At 38.6% G+C, this 18,715-nt stretch overlaps 1 protein-coding gene and 1 long non-coding RNA gene across 2 annotated transcripts in view; one reads left to right on the top strand and one right to left on the bottom strand.

Moving 5' to 3' along the window:
• The window catches only part of RUNX2 (RUNX family transcription factor 2), a 211,331-nt gene that overhangs the window by 127,562 nt on the left and 65,054 nt on the right, over positions 1-18,715 (bottom strand). The gene's annotated exons all lie outside the window — the stretch shown is intronic.
• Positions 208-2,392, top strand: LOC122459195. The gene is made up of 2 exons (XR_006279709.1): positions 208-330; positions 535-2,392. It is a non-coding gene; the product is annotated as an uncharacterized LOC122459195 (long non-coding RNA).

Raw genomic sequence — 18,715 nt, 5'->3', positions numbered from 1 at the left:
AAAAAACAACAAACAACAACAACAAACCGTAGTCAAAATACTAATAATTAAAAGAGAAACATTAGGAGGCTGCGTAAAGAGGAGCAGGGCTTTTTTAAAAAGTTCAGACTTCTGACTCCCGGAAAAAGAAGAGGGGAGAACAGACAGAAACAATTGTCAGGCTGTTTTCTAAAATACGCTCAAGTAACTTGTTGCAAAAGGGAGCTTGGGTGCACTCCGGTCCCCTTTAATTAAGTGGCGGCGGGGTCCAAGTCCGTCGAGTCGAAGAGACTAACAAAAATCTGTTTTTTTTCCCTTCCCTTGATTAACAACAGCAAAAAAGCAAAAAAGGTAATTAATTTTTTTCTGAAAAGCTGGTTTTAAAAAACTTTCTTTTGGGTCCCAAAAGTTGAGGTCGGGGAGGATGAAGGAGCCGAAAAAAAATGCCTCCGTTGGGGTGTTTTTTTTTTTTTAAATTTATTTTTTTGGGTCCTAAATGTGGTTATTGAAGGCTGGGATTTCTACTGATTAGGTTTTTGTGGTTTATATATACAGGACTCTCTGGCTAAGGCGATCGTTATGCTGATGAGAGTCAGCAGCACGTGGTGTCTCAACCCCGTCCTCATACTTCGGCAGCCTTCAAAATAAATAAAACAATGTGCATCCCCCACAGGAGAAGGAGCTTTGCTTTCCGGCGATCTCCCCCATCCGCGGTCAGGACTAGAGGGAATGACAAGACTGTCTCCGATCTGTACTTCTCTCCGGGTTTTCCCAGGAACCCATTTTTTGTTTGTTTTGAAAAAAGCCTGGACTATCTTGTTTGCCAAATAAATAAGAATAATACATAATAATAAATAATAATACTTTATAATTTGGTGCCAAAGATTTTTTTGCTAAAACCCTGTCAATCTAAAGCCTAAAACATTTCCTTGAATAAATGAAAGCTAGGGAAAAAAAACAACAACAACAAACAAAACAATCCTTCAGACTATTAAGGTAAAGAGAGTCTGGTTTGTTTTTCGCCCTTAAAAAAAAAGGCAGATCTTATTAAAAACAATTTACATACCCAATAGTAAAAAAGTGTGAACGCCTCCCAGGGCAGATAACAACCTATCAAAACTCTCCCTCTAATTTACTTCGACGTGCCACTTCCACCTTCTTGTACAAAGTAAGCGCTGTGGGTGGGGGTGTTACATGCGCGAAGTGTCGGTGTGGTTTGGGGCGATGGGGGGAGGGGGGGCTCCGCTTATGGTGCCTTTATGCAGCTTTTTCGCATACAATTCTGGGAGCATTTTCAGCACCATAAAACAAATCTTTGGCCTTCCCCCCGATGCTTTACCCCCTTTCCCCATGAAAAAACCTGCGTGTACCTAGGTAAATGATCCGAAAGCACATGTGCCTCGACTGAGGTCTTAGGGACCCAAACCACAAGGTAGCAAACACTCCGCGCTTTAGTCCGGCTGTAGGTTCTGCTGCCGGCTTGTTTTCACAATAGGGTCTGTGGCAACTTTCGAAACCAACCAGCAACACAGCCAATAGCGTATACATAAAACGATCCTCCCTGACAATTAACCCAGCGTTGAGTTATTCCCCGCTACAACCACCATCGCCTGTTATCTGACATACATTAAAAAAGGTGAAACTTCCGGAGCTTTGGTCTTTATTTATTTACTTACTTGAAATGACAATGTTCAAAATAATCTTTTTTTCGGTCACATGGGAGAGCTCTCGCTCTGTATACCGCTAACTGTGGTTTGCAACTCTATGCTCTTGTCTGCAATAGCACACGTCCTTGAAGGAAATGCAGCGGAAGACATGCATTTGTTTATTATTTTCATGCTACCTCTTTTTTCCCAAGGTTAATATGTTTGATAGTAACCCCTGATCACCTGGCAGAGATCTCAGGGTTTTTTTTCTCTGTATATTTGTCAAATACGGAGTGGTGGTGGTGGGGAGTTTACTGTTCCTACGTGGAAATATAAGTATGATGGCTACGTGCTCCCATACTTACCAACAAAATGGGCAAGATCCTGTCCAAAAGGAGAAGTGTGCACAGTTCCCCGAAATGGGGAATTTAACACAATCTGCAAGGAGCTGAGTAATTTAAATGTTTTCAGAGCTCTCCTTAAATAGAGTTGCAGTACAGTAAAATATTGTTAAGTAGTTATTTTTGGTACTATGTTTATTATTGTGCTTTTTAACACCTTCCCTTTAGGATGCCGGATAACATTTTCCATTAGATAGAGAGTACAGGTGTTGGGCAGAAAAGAAAAAGTTAACAGGAACCTTATGTTTCCAAGTACAGAATTAATTTGACAGTAATTATTTCAGTATTTTTTAAAAGAAGAAGATACATTTCCTCTTTTAATTAGTCATATCAGTATTTTTGCAGTTGCCTTCATCCATACTAAAATTTAAAAAGTTAATTAGGATAAATCAAAAAAAGTTATAGGAAGTATCCAGTGTAAGGTCACTTAAAATAGTCTATAGTTATTTATAATTTTTTCACTGACCACCCTAACAAAGTTTCAGGTACCTGGCACAGCTGATTCTTAGTCTCCTTACAAAAATGTCTTTCTGCTTAACTTTTACACATTTAACAGGAACTTGCTAAAGCCTGGAACAGATCACAACTCAGAGCACTAGAATTTTATTGAAACAGTTATGGACACTTTAATAAAACTACCCATAATGTTTATGGACCAGCATAAAGGCTGTCTGGGATTCTTTTTATATGTCTTTTATGCTATGTTCTGAATTATATGAAACTTTGGCTTGGATTTGGCTGAAAGACACTTGGGCAGTGGTTCTCAAACTTTTGTATTGGTGACCCCTTTCACACAGCAAGTCTCTGAGTGTGACCCCTCCTTATAAATTAAAAACACATTTTTTAATATTTAACACTATTATAAATGCTGGAGATGAAGCAGGGTTTGGGGATGGAGGCTGACAGCTCGCGACCCCCATGTAATAACCTCACGACCCTCTGAGGGGTCACGACTCCCAGTTTGAGAACCCTTGAACTTGGGGCAGTCCTACCCTCCAGCTTTCTTCCGCATCCACTTCAGAAGTACTCATAATTTTAGCATAGGTTGAAAAGTGAATCACATTTTAAGAGGTTAGAGAGCCATAGGAGTTTAGAGAAAAAATGTTTTTTAAAATTATGTATTAAAAAAACCTCCAGACCCACTGTATAAAATAAGATTTTAATGATCCGTGACTGCTGCAAAAGCAACTTTGATGGTCTTTTAGCTTTTTTACTTTTAACTGTGTTACAAATACAGCTGTACTATATGGAAGCATTTTGCTAGAAAGCAACATATTTTAAGTGGCATAATATCTATTTAATTTAAAATTGGTAAAATTTGGACCCAGTCATCTCTGGACCCATCAATAATCTCCTGGTATAAACATTATCTGATCAAGATAGAAAATAATTGATAAATGCTGAATGTTTCTGTACTGAATGATGTTTCATAAAAATATTTGTTTTGATGCTAGTATGCTTGACTGGAATGTGCTGTAATCATGATACATATTGAACCTCTTATAACCTTCTCTATATGAGTACATAGCCTTGATGGAAAATAGAATAAATTAATGTGTTTAACAGGTTTATTATTGTATCAGATATTTTGTGAGTCATTATAGCAATGTCAGCAATTACTACTATAGTTAAGGCCTTGCCAGTATTTTCTTTCCAAATTTCACCTTCCAGGAGTTTCTAACTCACTCATGAAAATACACATCAGGCTGAAATGTGGTGTGAAATTAGGGTAGTCCTGATCCCACTGATGTCAATTCCGAAACTTCTATAGACTTCAGTGGGAGTATGATGAGGCCCAATGTCTCATGGCAACACTTCGCTTTCATTTTGGTTACAAATTGACTACTCGTCCAGCTATTCTTTGCACTTAAAAGTATTTCAGGTAGAGTGCCTCAGAACTTACAGACTTCTGTTTGATAGATTTGGTTGATTCATTGTTTACTGTGCTAATGAGCACAGATTTCAGAAGTACAAACACAGTATTACAAGAGTACATAGACTCCTTCAGTCTCTTTATTTTAGCTATCATGTCCCTGTCCCATTGATTTATGACTGAAATGCAAGAAAATTCTATACTATCCTGAAATGTGCTGTAAGCATTTTATATCTCAGCACCGTACACTGTTTGTATAGTGTATACAGTTTCTGGCAGTACCGTAGACTGTCAAGTCTGAAAGACAGAATAGAAAATGAGTATATAAAACAACAATTGATTGACATCTATAACATTATTGTTTCACACATTATTTTCTATTGGTAGGAAGAGATGACTGTTAGTTGGGATTCTTGGGTTCTATTGAGGGATTGCCATTTACTCACTGTGTGACCTTAGCAACTGGCAAGTCACTTAACATCTCTGTGCTTCAGTTTACCCGTGCACAGAATTGGGATAACAATAGTTACCTTACCACCCAAGTGAGTGAGTTATTTAAGTCTCACAACACCCAGTTGTGAGATTTAAATCATTATTGTCATGAATCAGAGTAGCTGCCGTGTTAGTCTGTATTTGCAAAAAGAAAAGGAGTACTTGCAGCACCTTAGAGACTAACAAATTTATTTGAGCATAAGCTTTTGTGAGCTACAGCTTATGGTCAAATAAATTTGTTAGTCTCTAAGGTGCCACAAGTACTCCTTTTCTTATTGTCATGAAGTCATTTGAAATCCAAAGATGAAAGGGGCTTTGTTAGTGCAAAGTATTATTAGTAAGTTTTCTTTGTTGATAATAATAAATCAGCTGCATCAATAATGAAAAATATTGTGATCTTACTCCTATTGACTTTATTAGGCTCAGTTGCTCTCTGAAAGTTTGAACAGAATAGATGTTGGCTTCTCAACAGCTCTAAAATGCACATAAACTGAAAAAAATGTAGATAATTGTCAAAGACTGGGTTCCCGTCCCCCACCTCCAGTTTGTTTTCTACTTGTTCAGAAAAGGGTTGTTCCAAACCTAGGTTTCAATCCTGCTTCAGGATCCACTAGGTGCCCTCCTGGAGTTCCCTTTTTTTCCAATGAGGATAAAAGATTAAACAGCCACATTAGTAGATTCTAGTGGAGAATTCGCAAAAAGAAAAGGAGTACTTGTGGCACCTTAGCGACTAACAAATTTATTAGAGCATAAGCTTTCGTGAGCTACAGCTCACTTCATCGGATGCGTCCGATGAAGTGAGCTGTAGCTCACAAAAGCTTATGCTCTAATAAATTTGTTAGTCTCTAAGGTGCCACAAGTACTCCTTTTCTTTTTGCGAATACAGACTAACACGGCTGCTACTCTGAAACCTGTCATAGTGGAGGATTGTGGCCCTAACTATTAACTTATAATAACATATCAAAGAACAAGTATGGACTGTGTTTTCTGTCTGGAGGACAAAGTCTGAGCTCTGGATTTGGATTACAGAAATTTTTAATTTGGTCACTCTGTGTCATGTAAAACATACTGTTGCTTTCCTTGGTCCAAAACAAACAACGCCCCTCCTCCCCAATACAATTATGGAGAGTTGAGGATTAAACTGGCTTTCCATAACAAGGACAATTTTGCTATCCCTCCGCCCCATTGATCCTTCTCACAAATTCTCTGTGAATAAATAAATCCATCTGAAATTCTACATCCTGATTTTATTGCCAAGGTAGAACTTTTCTGGAAAGCTTCAGAAAAATTGGACAAATTATTTTAGAGCTATGAGGATTAAACAAAATTAGGGTTCACATTTTCCTAACTTTTTTTTGTTCATGTATTTAAAAAAAACCCCAACAGATTGAGAAAGAAACTTCACAGTTTGATGACAGTGAGGACTAGTGCCTCAGACTAATTTCAGGGAGAGTTGGAGGTGTAATTGTTAGTAATTAAAAAGGGTTTATGTGTATACATTGAGCATCTTGCAGAGTTCTTAAATTTTGTATGCTGGTTTTTAAGAGTCTAATGAAGTTCACTCCAGTCAGATACAAGCTCCATAAAGCTCACACAGGAGATACTGTGAGACTAAAGATAATTAGACTCGGGAGGGGGAGAGGGATTGTTTTTAGTATCAGAACCACAAGCATTCAAAACCATGAGTCAGCCCCCCCTCCAAAAAAAAAGAGATTTCCTAAAAAACACGAGATTTCAAAATAATAAACTTTGGATTCTTTTTATTTTTCCTGTTATGTTGGAACATTTTACTATTTTAAAACTTTAGGATTACTGTTTTAAAACTTTTCTCCACCACCAAGAGGACTGGAAATGTACTTTTAGGGGAGAAAAATTAAAACTGAGATTCTTAGTTAATAACATGATTTCAGCAGCTGGGGCTTTAGGAAAAACACCAAATAATGTGAGACCTGTGATAAAATTGCAAGACTTGGCAATACTGATTCCTATTGGGTGATACATTGCAGGGATGAAATATGAAAATAAAGCTCATGATAATGAAAGTGTGGGGTAAAGTGCACACAAGGTATATACTAAATGAGCTCATTGCTGTTTCCAGGTTTAGGGAACTGCAAAGGTTTTACTACCTCTGATCCCCCCACTCAAACTTCTCCCCAATGATGCAGGGAGCACAGTCCAGGCCAAACCTTAGAAACTATCTTGTAATTTTGTTTATGACATCACACTTATAGCGTGTCTTGATCCTCCAAAATGCTGAACACTGGTCTGAATATAGGAAAGCACCTGTGTGCTTCAAGTAAAGTATGTGCTTAAGTGCTTTGCTGGATGGAGGCCAGAATGCTCAGAATCTTTCAGGTTCAAGTCCTTTGTGGATCACAGTGGAGATGACGTCAAGAGGATAGCAACGTCAACACAGAAAGAAGCCAAAAAACCAGTGACAACAGCATAAGAGATTCTGTTTCCATGTGAATGTCCCTTGTAATAAAGAGCAAAAAATAAACAAAATATTATAAATGAAGCTGGCAGCAACACCGATAGCCTAACTTTCTCCATTATAAGACCGGTTTTCAGTTGCCTATAACTTTGCCAAATTTTAAAGTTCATTTGGGCTGAAATTTTCCATGCTGGGGGTGTCCCTCAGGCAGAATTTTTTGGAAAGTTTCCACAAGAACAGTTCATCCATTTCCGAGAATGATGTTAGAAGACAACACATTGTTTTCAATTGTCAAAAAATTCTCCCGACCATCATGGTGAGGAGCTCTAACACATGCATATTTGGGAGAAGTAATTTGAAATTTTACTGGGGTTCACCCTGCAGTCAGTGAAATGCTTTTTGATATCCCTGTGAGAATATACTCAAGCTTGGTTTAATTACAAGCTTCTGAAAATAATTTTTTGCACATACCAGTAGAGACTTAGTGACTTGCAACTAAATTATTGAAAGGTTCCATAGGAATTGTTAGACTATATCAGACCTATGGTCCATCTAGTCCAATGTCCTGTTTCCAACAGTGGTCTGCACCAGATGCTTCAGAATAAGGTACAAGAAACCCCTCAGCAGGCAGATGTGGGATAATTTATCCCTCCATAAAGGGCTCATCCTAATCCCTAATAGTTTGAAAAATATTATCAGAATGACTGTCAGTAGTTCAGTTTTCAACCTTGCTTTCAGAAGTTTATAACTCAGCCATAAAAATTCCTTTCAGACTGAAATCTGGCATACAATGTCTCAGTCCAGAAGTCAAATTTTATACAGATTTTTTTTTAAGTGAGCTGTTTTTAAGTTACAAAACTAGAAGAAAAAATAGTTTTACTAATTTAGGACACTTTACTCATTTAGCACTTTCATAACTCAGTAATAGATGTATTTTTCAAAAAGATAATTTGCAAGCTGTCTGCTTCAGATGTAGATCAGGCCCTTCAATGAAACTCAGATACTTAAACCCCCAAGTCATTAACCCTTGAAAGAAAGATGCAAAGGAGATTCTATTTCTATGGGACTGGTGTGAAATATCAGTTAATAATAGTAGGGGCTGTGCAGTGAGAGATGACTCCTAGATTGTGAAGCAGAAGCAGAGCCACTTTCAGCTGCTGTTATAGAACCACGGTAGTCCCCATTGCTATTATGCTTCCCCTTGTGATGGAGGATATCCAGCAACTTTGCCCCTGCTCTGTTCCTGGAGTACCCTTGAACTGTCCCCTATTCCCCTCCCTCAGTAGCTTGGGATTGGCATGATTTGCCCTACTGGGAGCTTTGGTTGATATATCCTAAAAAATAATAATGGCAACCTTTATTCATGCTGATGAGCACTTATTTATGTGAGCAGGTTGGTTGATTTCAATGAGTCTATTTGTGTGAATAAGTGCTCACCAATCTAAGTGTTGAACATTTGGCCTCTAAGTATCTATATTTCAAAGCAGCATCTATGCACTCTAAAATTGTACCCAAATTATTCATGTCTACATGTTTGGTGCAGAATGTTTTGGATTTATGCTTTTGTACCTTACAACCAGCAGTTGTTTTGCAACTTCCATTTCCCAAACAAATCTGAATTTCTGCATGTGCAAAAAATTGTCACGCAAAAAACTGCAGGTGCAATTTGAAAGGTTTGTTTAAAAAATTCAGGCCAAGGTATCCTTTCCCAAAGAGCTAATATAATCCACTGAATAAATAATTCACATTTTAAAAAAGTATCAGAATATATACCAGTATAGATAAGGTCCATTACACTATAGGGTTTAATCAGTAATGGTCAGATTCTACCACCCTTATTCATATGGTGTAATATCTTACTCTCTGAGTAGTCCCATTGGTTTAGATAGGAATTTTGACAGAATAGCGTACTACTCAGTGTAAGAGTGACAGTCAAGCCTTTAAGCATTTACCACTTGTGGTTATTCTGCATATACACTCATATTTCTGCATTTCTGTATCTAGATTGTTGCAGAGTGTTTGTGTGGTTTTGCTGCTGTATATATTTGCTCTGATTTAAAAAGCTATAATTCGTGGGTCATTTTAATTGTGAGAAAATTGTGTTCCAACTCTTTTTGACAATTGAAGGAAATGACAATAAAAAACTCTACTTGCTAAACACCACATGCATATCGCCACCTATATTTTTGCTAAGGAAATTTGTGTGAGCTGCAGGACGTAAACAAACTCCTTTCCTGGTTAGAAATCCATATGCTCTCTGAGTCATGCTTGTTTGGTCACTAGTTGAAGTCCACTAGGAGTTTCACTATTGCTATTGACTTTATGTGGAAGACATTTAGATACTGCAACAATGGATGGGTAGTATAAAATCCTGTTAGACAGACAGATCTGAAAAACCAAAGCCATTTTTGACATATATTTATCACAAGCTTGTTGATGGGTTATGGCTCATCCATACTGATTCAGAAAGGGAAAAAAGATGTTCAGTGGCTAACCAGACAGATGCAATACTAATTCTTTTCAGTAATATGTTGTCTTTATATAAAAACCAGAGTGCTAGTCACAGCTTAATGCTACAGTGATTAAGGCCTTTTATAGATTAGAGATAGATAAATAGATAGGTCTCATAATGAAAATTAATTAAGCCTCAAAACACCCTTGTCAGGTAAGTAAATATTATCAACGCCAGTTACATATGGGGAAACTGACAGATACAGAAGGTAAGTTGCTTGCTCATGGTCACAGTGAGTTAGTTAGATCTGGGGACGATTTTCTGTTCTCCTAGTTCCTAGACTTGTGTTCTGCTCACTAGGCATTCTCCCACCTGAATTTCATTATAGGATGCAATGAGATGTAATTGCTCAAAACAGTCATTGAAATCAAGTGATTAAATATTTTTCAAATTAGTTATTTTAACAGGTATTTCCATGACAGACTTTTCAGAACTATTAAGGATAGCAGTACTTCTGACTTACACCTATTTTACACCAGGATAATTCTGTTGACGTCAGTGACGGTACTCCTAATTTACAGTAGTGTGAGAGGAGAATCAGGCTCTTCCCATCGATGAAGTCTTTCTCATATAATACATGTAGGCAGTTTAAAACTAACATAAGGAAGTACTTCTTTACATGATGCACAGTCAACCTGTGGATTGCCAGGGTATGTTGTAAAGGCCAAAAATATAACTGGGTTCAAAAAAGAATAAGAGAAGTTCATGGAGGATAGGTCAATCAATGGCTTTTAGCCAGATGGTCAGGGATGCAAATCCATACACTGGGTGTCCCTAAACCTCTTATTTAGCATGTGCACAGTCATCTAGCCAAGCAATGGCATCTTCAGAGGCATGATGCAGTTCTTGTAGGCCACTGCTGAACCTAGTCAGCAGGCATTCATCGACAATGTGTGTCATCGTCTGTGTTGTACCACAGCTGCACAAAGGGCTGTCACGAAGGCCCCAGAGATTGGATGAGACCATAATGGGTGACGTGATGGCAAACGTGCAGCTGATGGTTTGGGGGCAATGGATCAGCGTTCTTGTCATGCCACCTACCAGTACCTGACAGCAGTCAGGGAAGGTAATGATCCAACCAGCGAGCTGAATTCCACGAACACCAGCTCAACGAATCCCGGCACTATCATCACCGACTACCCCAACGTGCAGCCTGGTGACTTCTATGTTGTTGGTCCAACTCTATGTGTGTTACAACTCAACGTGGAGGGTTGGTCAGCTGCCAAGGGTGATTTACCTAAACCTCTGACTGCTAGAAGCTGGGAATGGACAACAGGGGATGGATCACTTGATAAATTGCCCTGTTCTGTTCACTCCCACTGAAGCGTCTGGCTCCAGCCACTGTCGGAAGACAGGATACTGGGTTAGATGAGCCATTGGTCTGATTCAGTAAGGATGTTCTGATGTTTGTTTTCTTCATATTGTCATTATAATACAAGAAATTACCAATGCAGTTAACCAGAAAAATCTACTTGAGAGTCAGGGATTTTGAATGTAAAACAAGGAAGTTCAGAGTTAAGGCTAGAATGTTGGGTGATGAGCCTCTATCCTTACCTCACCCCATTGTATTTCAGCAAATATGGTATTTAATGTCATTTGGGCTTTGTCTGCTCTTGGAAAATGAGCCATTTTTGATAAAGTGGTGTTAAAAACAGTTTCCCACCCGAGGCCCACCACAAGTAATGTTGAAAATGGTTGCCCTGCTAGCGTGGACAATGTCAACTGAGTTATCCCTTGCTGTAGTAAATCATACTTGATGAGAGCCTTTGGGACCACTTGCCTGAAATAACACAAGTGGGATTTGGCTCAAGGTGTACAGAGCAGTTTGTTACAATGGGTGTTCAAGTCAGCTGACCTTGTTCACACCAGCAGCAAAACTGTTTTCAACACCATTTGAACAAGTGTGGAGAAAGGACAGGTTTTAACATCAGTTGTGAAAAACAGTTAATTTTCCCAGGATACGAACAGCCTTGCTATTCCAAAATATCAGCACTAGTAAAGGTACAACTGAGTGAAACTGCAACAGTGTTAAGTCTGCAATGTCAGCATTAACTCTGAATTTCCATGCTTTTGTATACTTAGAGTATATCAGCTGCTTAACAATTATTAGCGGGGTTTAATACATTATGATTTAGCATATACATAAATATTGTATGCCGGAACACAAGTTAAGTAGTAGACTCTTCAACAGTTGAATCTTCAAATCAAGACTTTCTAATGTCTTTCTAAATTATATCTCCTAGTTCAGTGGTTTTCAAACTGTGGTTCACAGACCCACAGACTATGTCTAAGGGGTCAGTGAAAGGTTGTCGTTACCATAGAACAGTGATTTTCAACTACTATTTCCAAAGAGGTTCACACCTCCATTTGAAATTTTTTAGAGGTCCACAAATGAAAAAAAGGTAAAAAAACACTGCCCTGGTTCAACCAAATATTATCAGGCTTGATGCAGGGATTATTGGGTCAAATGTTATGGCCTATGTTATACCAGAGATCAGACTAGATGATCATCAATGTAATTTATTATTTAGCATATAAAGATAATATTCATAATTTATATTTAATCCTGGAGCCCTTTCATGTGTTAACTCCCACTGAAAGCCCTGGGAATTCTCAGTGTGAAAATGCTGAAGGAGCAGATGATTTGCCATATCAGATTAGACCAATGACCTCTTCCATTGACCCATTTGTCTTCTCCATGATCAGCACACTATTCATCTAGGTTTTCGGACTTGCACTCATCACTGTAGTCTCCTGAGCTCCTTCCACTGGGAACCAAAGAACACTAAGTGGCTATTTCAAAGTCTAGCATGATTTTATTCCACTGTTCCAACAGCCTGTCAGATTTTTTCCCCTTTATCTTGCCACTAGTGTTTCTTCTTTTTCTTTCTGTTTCTTGCTCCTGCTCTTTCTATGTCCTGCCTCTTCCCCCACACCGGGTTCTTGGATATTATTTATTGTTTGAATTCTAGTAGTGGCCACAATGTGCTAGGCAAGTTCACACACACACACACACACAGACACACATACACAGGCCACAATGTGCTAGGGTGATGTACCCACACACACATACACACACGTGGAAGACAGTCCCGGCACCAAGGAGCTTATGATTTAAGGCAGGCAATATACACAGTGTAGGTTAGAAGGATACAATCTCAGCATCTACAGTTTTGATACATATCATATACATTTTTGTATATATATTGGGATTTGTTTTTGTTTTTATTAAATTCACATCAACCAGACCCTACTACCTCTCAGCCTGTTCATTATTAGTTGGCCAGTTTCTTGAAAGCATCATGGAAGAAGTGGGTCATGATGAGAGTTTTCCTTTTTGCATTTGGTGTTGCTATTGTGGCAAAGCTAAGCTAACACAAGAGCAAGGGGACAGTCAATGAAATTGAAAGGCAACACTTTAAAAACTGATACAAGATGATTTTTTTCTTTTATACATAACACATAATCAACCCGTGGAACTCATTGACATCAAACATCCTTGAGGCCAGGAGCTGAGTAAGATTTAAAAACAGATTAGACATTTATATTTTACTTATATATTTATTTAGGCTGGGATTTTTAAAGAAAGCTAAGGGAGTTAGGAGCCCCAACTCCCATTGAAAATTCCATCCGTAGAAGTCTAAACATATACAAGCATCTATTTAGGAGTCTAGATAGTTTTGAAACAAATTATCACCAGAAATAAATAAGGAAATATCTAGAACAAGTAGCTAGCCTCATGAATAATCCCTCCAAATCTTTCCATTAACTTTAGTCACCATCAAGACCTGCATACTTTCAAATCTCTACTAAGCTTCAGCTGCCCTGAAAGTCAATATTTAAGATAATGAGAATATCCACAGTTACATCAAATAAGACTAAAAATTTTTAAAGGATATATAAAGCCTTATGCTTCACAGCATAAGTCAACCACCAATTTATGAAGATTAGGAAGAAATATCCAGTGTGGCAGTTTATTGCAGAATTATTCTCTATGGGATTTTTTCCACCTTCCTCTGTAGCATTGGATACCAGCCTCTGTCAGAGACAGAACAACCCACTATATGGACCACAGTGTTTATACAACATAGCCCCATAAACTTCTTGTACTCATTCTTCACTTCCTCAGCCCCAAATGCCTGAGCGAATAGGTGAGCCTTACGTCATGCCCTGAAGACCAAAATAATTGGTCTCTGAGGAACCATAGGCCCTCAGTTAATCTGTGACAAATATGGCGTAAATTCCTTGATAATATAGAGCAGATGGAAGAACAGAGGAGAAAATATTCCACAATCTAGAGTTCTCGACTGCCTATGCCCTGCCTCAAGTCTGTGGAGCCTGTCAGTAAAAATACCTCAACTGATATCAGCTATTACACTGGTTCATGAGAAAGGAGATGGGGCATCTCATGTAGTCGATCCCAAACAAAGCAGATATTGATAGATTTAAATCAACACTTTGACCTGTTCACAATTTTAAAATTATACTTTATCTAATCTAATCTATTCATCTAATCTGTTCAACAGCATTTCTAAAGTGCCCATTACCATTGTACCATGGTGCTGAATTGAAACTGGCAGAATGGAAATGGGGGAGGAGTAGCACAGAAATAAAATGTATCCTATTCTGTTTCCCAGTCACATAAATGATCAAAGCTCTATAAGTGAGGAGCACCTTGTAAACAAAAGCAAGACTGTTTAGAAAAGAGAGAAGAATATTCTCAGGAGCTTTGTTAAAGACAGTGATTTATATCCAAAAGAAAGGCAGAAATGTATAATAGCATGCTGTGCATTATAGTCCACAGGGTACTTTACACTGGAAGCTTAGTGCTGAAATCTAAAACATAAGGGACAAGTTATGCCCTAAGATATACATGTACAACTCTTTGTGAAGTCAAGGAGAGCTGTATTCTTATATTTAATGGTGGAATTTGGCCCTAAATATTTACACATTTATCGAGGAAAAAAATTGATTGTCACAATCAAAGATAATCAACGCATTTTTATCTGAAATGTAATGGACACAGACCACCATCTGACATCAGAATTAAAGAAATAAATGTTTTGGGAAGATGAGGCTGTAGACTCAGCGTTCTCTCTCCTCTGCATGGTCAAGTAACATTAATTTGTTTCAGGACGCTGAGGAAATTAAATCCTTAGCAACTTGTGGCTGATGTTATTTACTCTGAAGCCCAGGAGTAATTTGATGCAACTTCTCAGCACTGTTCCTGTACTTCCAAAAATTACTGTTTTGAATGTGCTTAATTCTGGAAATTTTCATTATACTAAATACAGGCCAGAAAGAAGTAATAGGGCTTTATTATGACCCTGCTTCTGTGAGAAGAGGAGAGCTGAGTTCTTTGGCTTATTCTCCCTACCCATCACAGGCCCACAACCAGCGTCTATAGCAAGCCAGATACATGAGTTGGGAGTGACAAGGGCTCAGAGTCCTGCTGCTCTCAGGTGCAAAGTCTGTCCCCAAATCCCTATTTTTTAAGGCTGAAGAGTCTGAAATCTGAAAGTTTTGTTCAATCTACATTATGTTCTAATTTGTACATTTGATTAATATATTTTACTTCATGTACATAAAAGACAGCAAATGTCTTGATTACCAGAACTTAAATTGTTATTATAGTAATTGCTATGCTTCTGGCTGACTTTGGCACATCTCCTAGCTGGGCTCCTAGCTCGGGCTGCTCCATGCTCTGTGGTTGGAAGGAACTTTGGCTGGCTATGTTTGCTCCTCCCTAGCTAGGAAGCCCTGGGTGGTGCTGCTTGATTATTGCTCACAGTTTAGCTACAGCATTCCACTTTTTCTTTAGTCATAGCTCCAAACGTATGAGCAAGTAGGGGGACTACGTACCAGGCTTTATTCTTCAATGTTTGACCCCTCCTGGTTGGGGCTCTTTAATCATAGAGATCTCTCTAGAGTAGTTCCAACCCTAGAGATACAATCTAGAGTGTCTTCTTGGCATTCCAAATCAGGAAATTGCAGCACCTTGGTGAGACCAGTTCAGGAAGCAGCTAGAATCAGGAGGTTGAGCAGATTTGTAAATCTTTGGGGCAAATCAGAGCAAGTTAGGCTTTGTCTGTACTTGGGAGTCAGCCGCTGGTACAACTGCACCAGTGAAAACAAGGAAAGCTACATTTGCTTGGAACACTATACTCAGTTGGGGCAAATGATGATTATTTGTTTGCACTGGTGCAGCGATATTGGTTGTTGGCCACTATTAACTTAATTGTGGCTAACTCCAAGTTGTAGATAAGTCCTTACTTCAGATTAAGTATACTGTAATGTACACAAGTTCCCAGTGGTGCTGGAATTAGGGGTGCTACTGCACCCCTTGGCTTAAAATAGTAATAACAAACACCACATAGGTGGTTTCCTTCATCAGCACCCCCACTATAAAAATTGTTCCAGCACCCCTCTAAGTTCCCCACATTGAACTGTCTGTGGAGACCATGACAGTACATCTTGTGCAAGTACATCTGGTCTGAGCTGAGGAGTGGCAGGGAGCTAGTTAGGGGAAAGGAGCAGGTGGCAGTGCATAAGCAATAGGTCTCTGCATGCCCTTGCCTCCAGTGGATTCCATGAGATCAACAGTGTCAGTCTGGACTACAACTGCAACTGTAGCTTTTGCTATTTGTTTCCACTGCATTAGTATGTTGCTTATGTGTATGTATTTGGCATGTGGGCTGATAGAAGGGAGGGTGTATGATATGTATGTAAATACCAATTGAGGCTCTAAGTCATATCTGGATCACACAACACTACCGATCTGTCATAATAACATGTTGTACTACCTAATTCTAGGTTTCAGAGTAGCAGCCGTGTTAGTCTGTATTCGCAAAAAGAAAAGGAGTACTTGTGGCACCTTAGAGACTAACACATTTATTTGAGCATAAGCTTTTGTGAGCTACAACTCACTTCATCGGATGCTGACTCTCCAAATCTTTAGTTTCCTCCAAATTGCTCCAGATCTTTAGTTTCCATCCTTTATTCCTTTTTTGGCACAAAATGCACCATTATTTTCACATCGTTCTGGGCTGCTCTTGTGATTTTATCCATATGAATCAGAAGCGAATAAGAGTTGGCAACTACATACCTGTTATATTATAGAGTACACTTTAATCAGCACCCTAATAAACAGCATGCCCAGTTAATTGGGACAATTGCCAGGGAGTGGATTTAGCTCACTGCACTTCAGTGACTGTAAATGATGGATAAGCAGCATGCTTGCTGTTGTCTACAAATTTATTTGTAGTAGTTAGCAGGTGTGAATTGATGTTCGCTGGCATATGTTTCCCCTCCTTCCCCCTCCCCTGCACTCTGTTCAGTTTATGTAAATTCTCTGCTCTAATGCATCTTTTAAAGGTAACTTTCTCTTAGTGCAGGTGTTTAAAAATGGTTTAATGATTTGTCTCTTATTCTTTTCAAAGCAACTGGTGAAACAAAAGTGGCTTCCACTGTAACACAGTCCTATGAGGCTTTGATAATTAAGACGATGGCTTAGTTTGCATGTTTCTCTTTCCACCAGTCTGTCAATTCAGAGAACTCTACCTTACTGTGGAACTGCTGATGTATAAAGGGACACATACATGAACAATTCTGCTGCAGCTTTCTAGAACTACCTTTGATATTATACATTGCATGTTGGCCATTCTTCCTTTAAAGTAGTGTTCCTATGATGAGAAAAATCTGTATTTAAAAGTAAAACTTAGCACCTGAAACTGATATATGCTATAATTGACTGCAAACACATGTGACATTTTTCTATAATTTGGACACCCTTTGCCAGAAAATTAAATAAAACTGAATACAGCAAACTGCTCTAATCCCCACATTCCTCCCAGATTGTTTCTACGGAGACTGTAAAGCATTAGTGAAAACAAACAAAGTAAGTTACAAAAAAAGGGGGGGAAGAACCCCTCTATAAGGCATCTTTAAAATGAGGACCATCATGGTTCAGCAAAAGGTAGAAACGTTTGTATAATTAAAGGAGGACATAATTTGTGGGTCATTCGAAAAGAATTGTCCATATTGCTATTTGGTTTGACTTGTTGGCAGGAGGAAAAGAGACCACTCTGTCCTACTGCAGATAGTTCCTTATTAGTTGTGACTTCTGTAGAGACTCCGGCTCCTCTTTGGAACATGGAGGATTTCTTTTATTACATATTCTGGACACTATCTTTTTAAAAATTACTTTTAAAAATATTTTTTTCTCCAATGTGTGCAAAATCTCTTTGCACCAATGCTTCTGTACTGAAATTACTGTGCCAAAGGAATGCGAACGTCTAGAGCAACAATGGTTCATTTTCCTTTAATGACTTTGTCGACGGGATGGAGACATTTTTGTGGCGTGATGAATTCACTCGGTCTCCCGTTGTGTTTTCCCCACATGCTTTGGAAACTCTCTCTTTCCCTAAGAAGTTATGTCCATCCACTCTGGCAAGATCTACATTACTTTATATTCATTGTGCTTCAATGACACCCTAGTGGTACTGACCTTTTGGGATGACTGATGTAAATTATATGCTATGTAGGGGAAAAATAAAATCTTTTTCTTACTTTTTATGTTCTGCAGAGCAATAAAAGTGAAAACAAATGACAGAGAAAATCAGGCTTATTCAAAAGTAAAACTTTGTGTGTGTTATAGTTTCAGCAGACTCGAGTTTGTGAAAGCAATGAGACATTTCATAATGACTTATGTATCTTAAAGGTGACCTGCCAAGGGAAACGATGTTTGTATCCTTTTTTGGTTCTTCATGATGCATAAAGAAAGCCTGAAATTATTTTAAGTCTCTGTGAAGTTTAGTAAGAACTCAAGAGACTTGCCCAACAGCAAGCATAGTACTTTTAACTGCACAAGCACTCAAGTGACACTGAGACTGCTCAGGATTCTGGAAACAAGTAGTTCCCATTGGGCATGCTCATTCATTCCAGTATATATTGCTTGATTTATATATTAGAATTATCAGGAATATTAATTCTTGCCTTCTCTGTATATTTCCCCAGGACTCAACTGAGGACTACAGAACTGAAGTAAAAGCTTCCAATGGAAGTCAAGGATTGGGGAAGACTGCTAAATCTTTTTCATCTTGACAGATTTTTTTTTTCTTTTTCAGGAGAATACTTGACAAAAATGCCTATAGTCCTGATTTGGCAGGGGTTGTTTAGGTATTTGTAAATCTATCATGGGAGGGAACAGTCCCTGTCAGTGTCTCAGCTTCTCTGCTGTAACTCTGTTGCTCTAAAAAACCACCACCACCACCAGCAATGCTGGCCTTTTGCAACTGTGGTATTGTCAGTGCTTGGGCTGCTCTCAACTCTTCCTCTGCAATTGTAGGCACCAGCAGGAAGGAAGGGATGTTGAGATCA

The sequence above is a fragment of the Dermochelys coriacea genome, chromosome 3 (genome assembly GCF_009764565.3).
Source record: "Dermochelys coriacea isolate rDerCor1 chromosome 3, rDerCor1.pri.v4, whole genome shotgun sequence".
NCBI classification, from domain to species: Eukaryota; Metazoa; Chordata; order Testudines; family Dermochelyidae; genus Dermochelys; species Dermochelys coriacea.
This window is presented reverse-complemented; position numbering and strand designations above follow the sequence as displayed.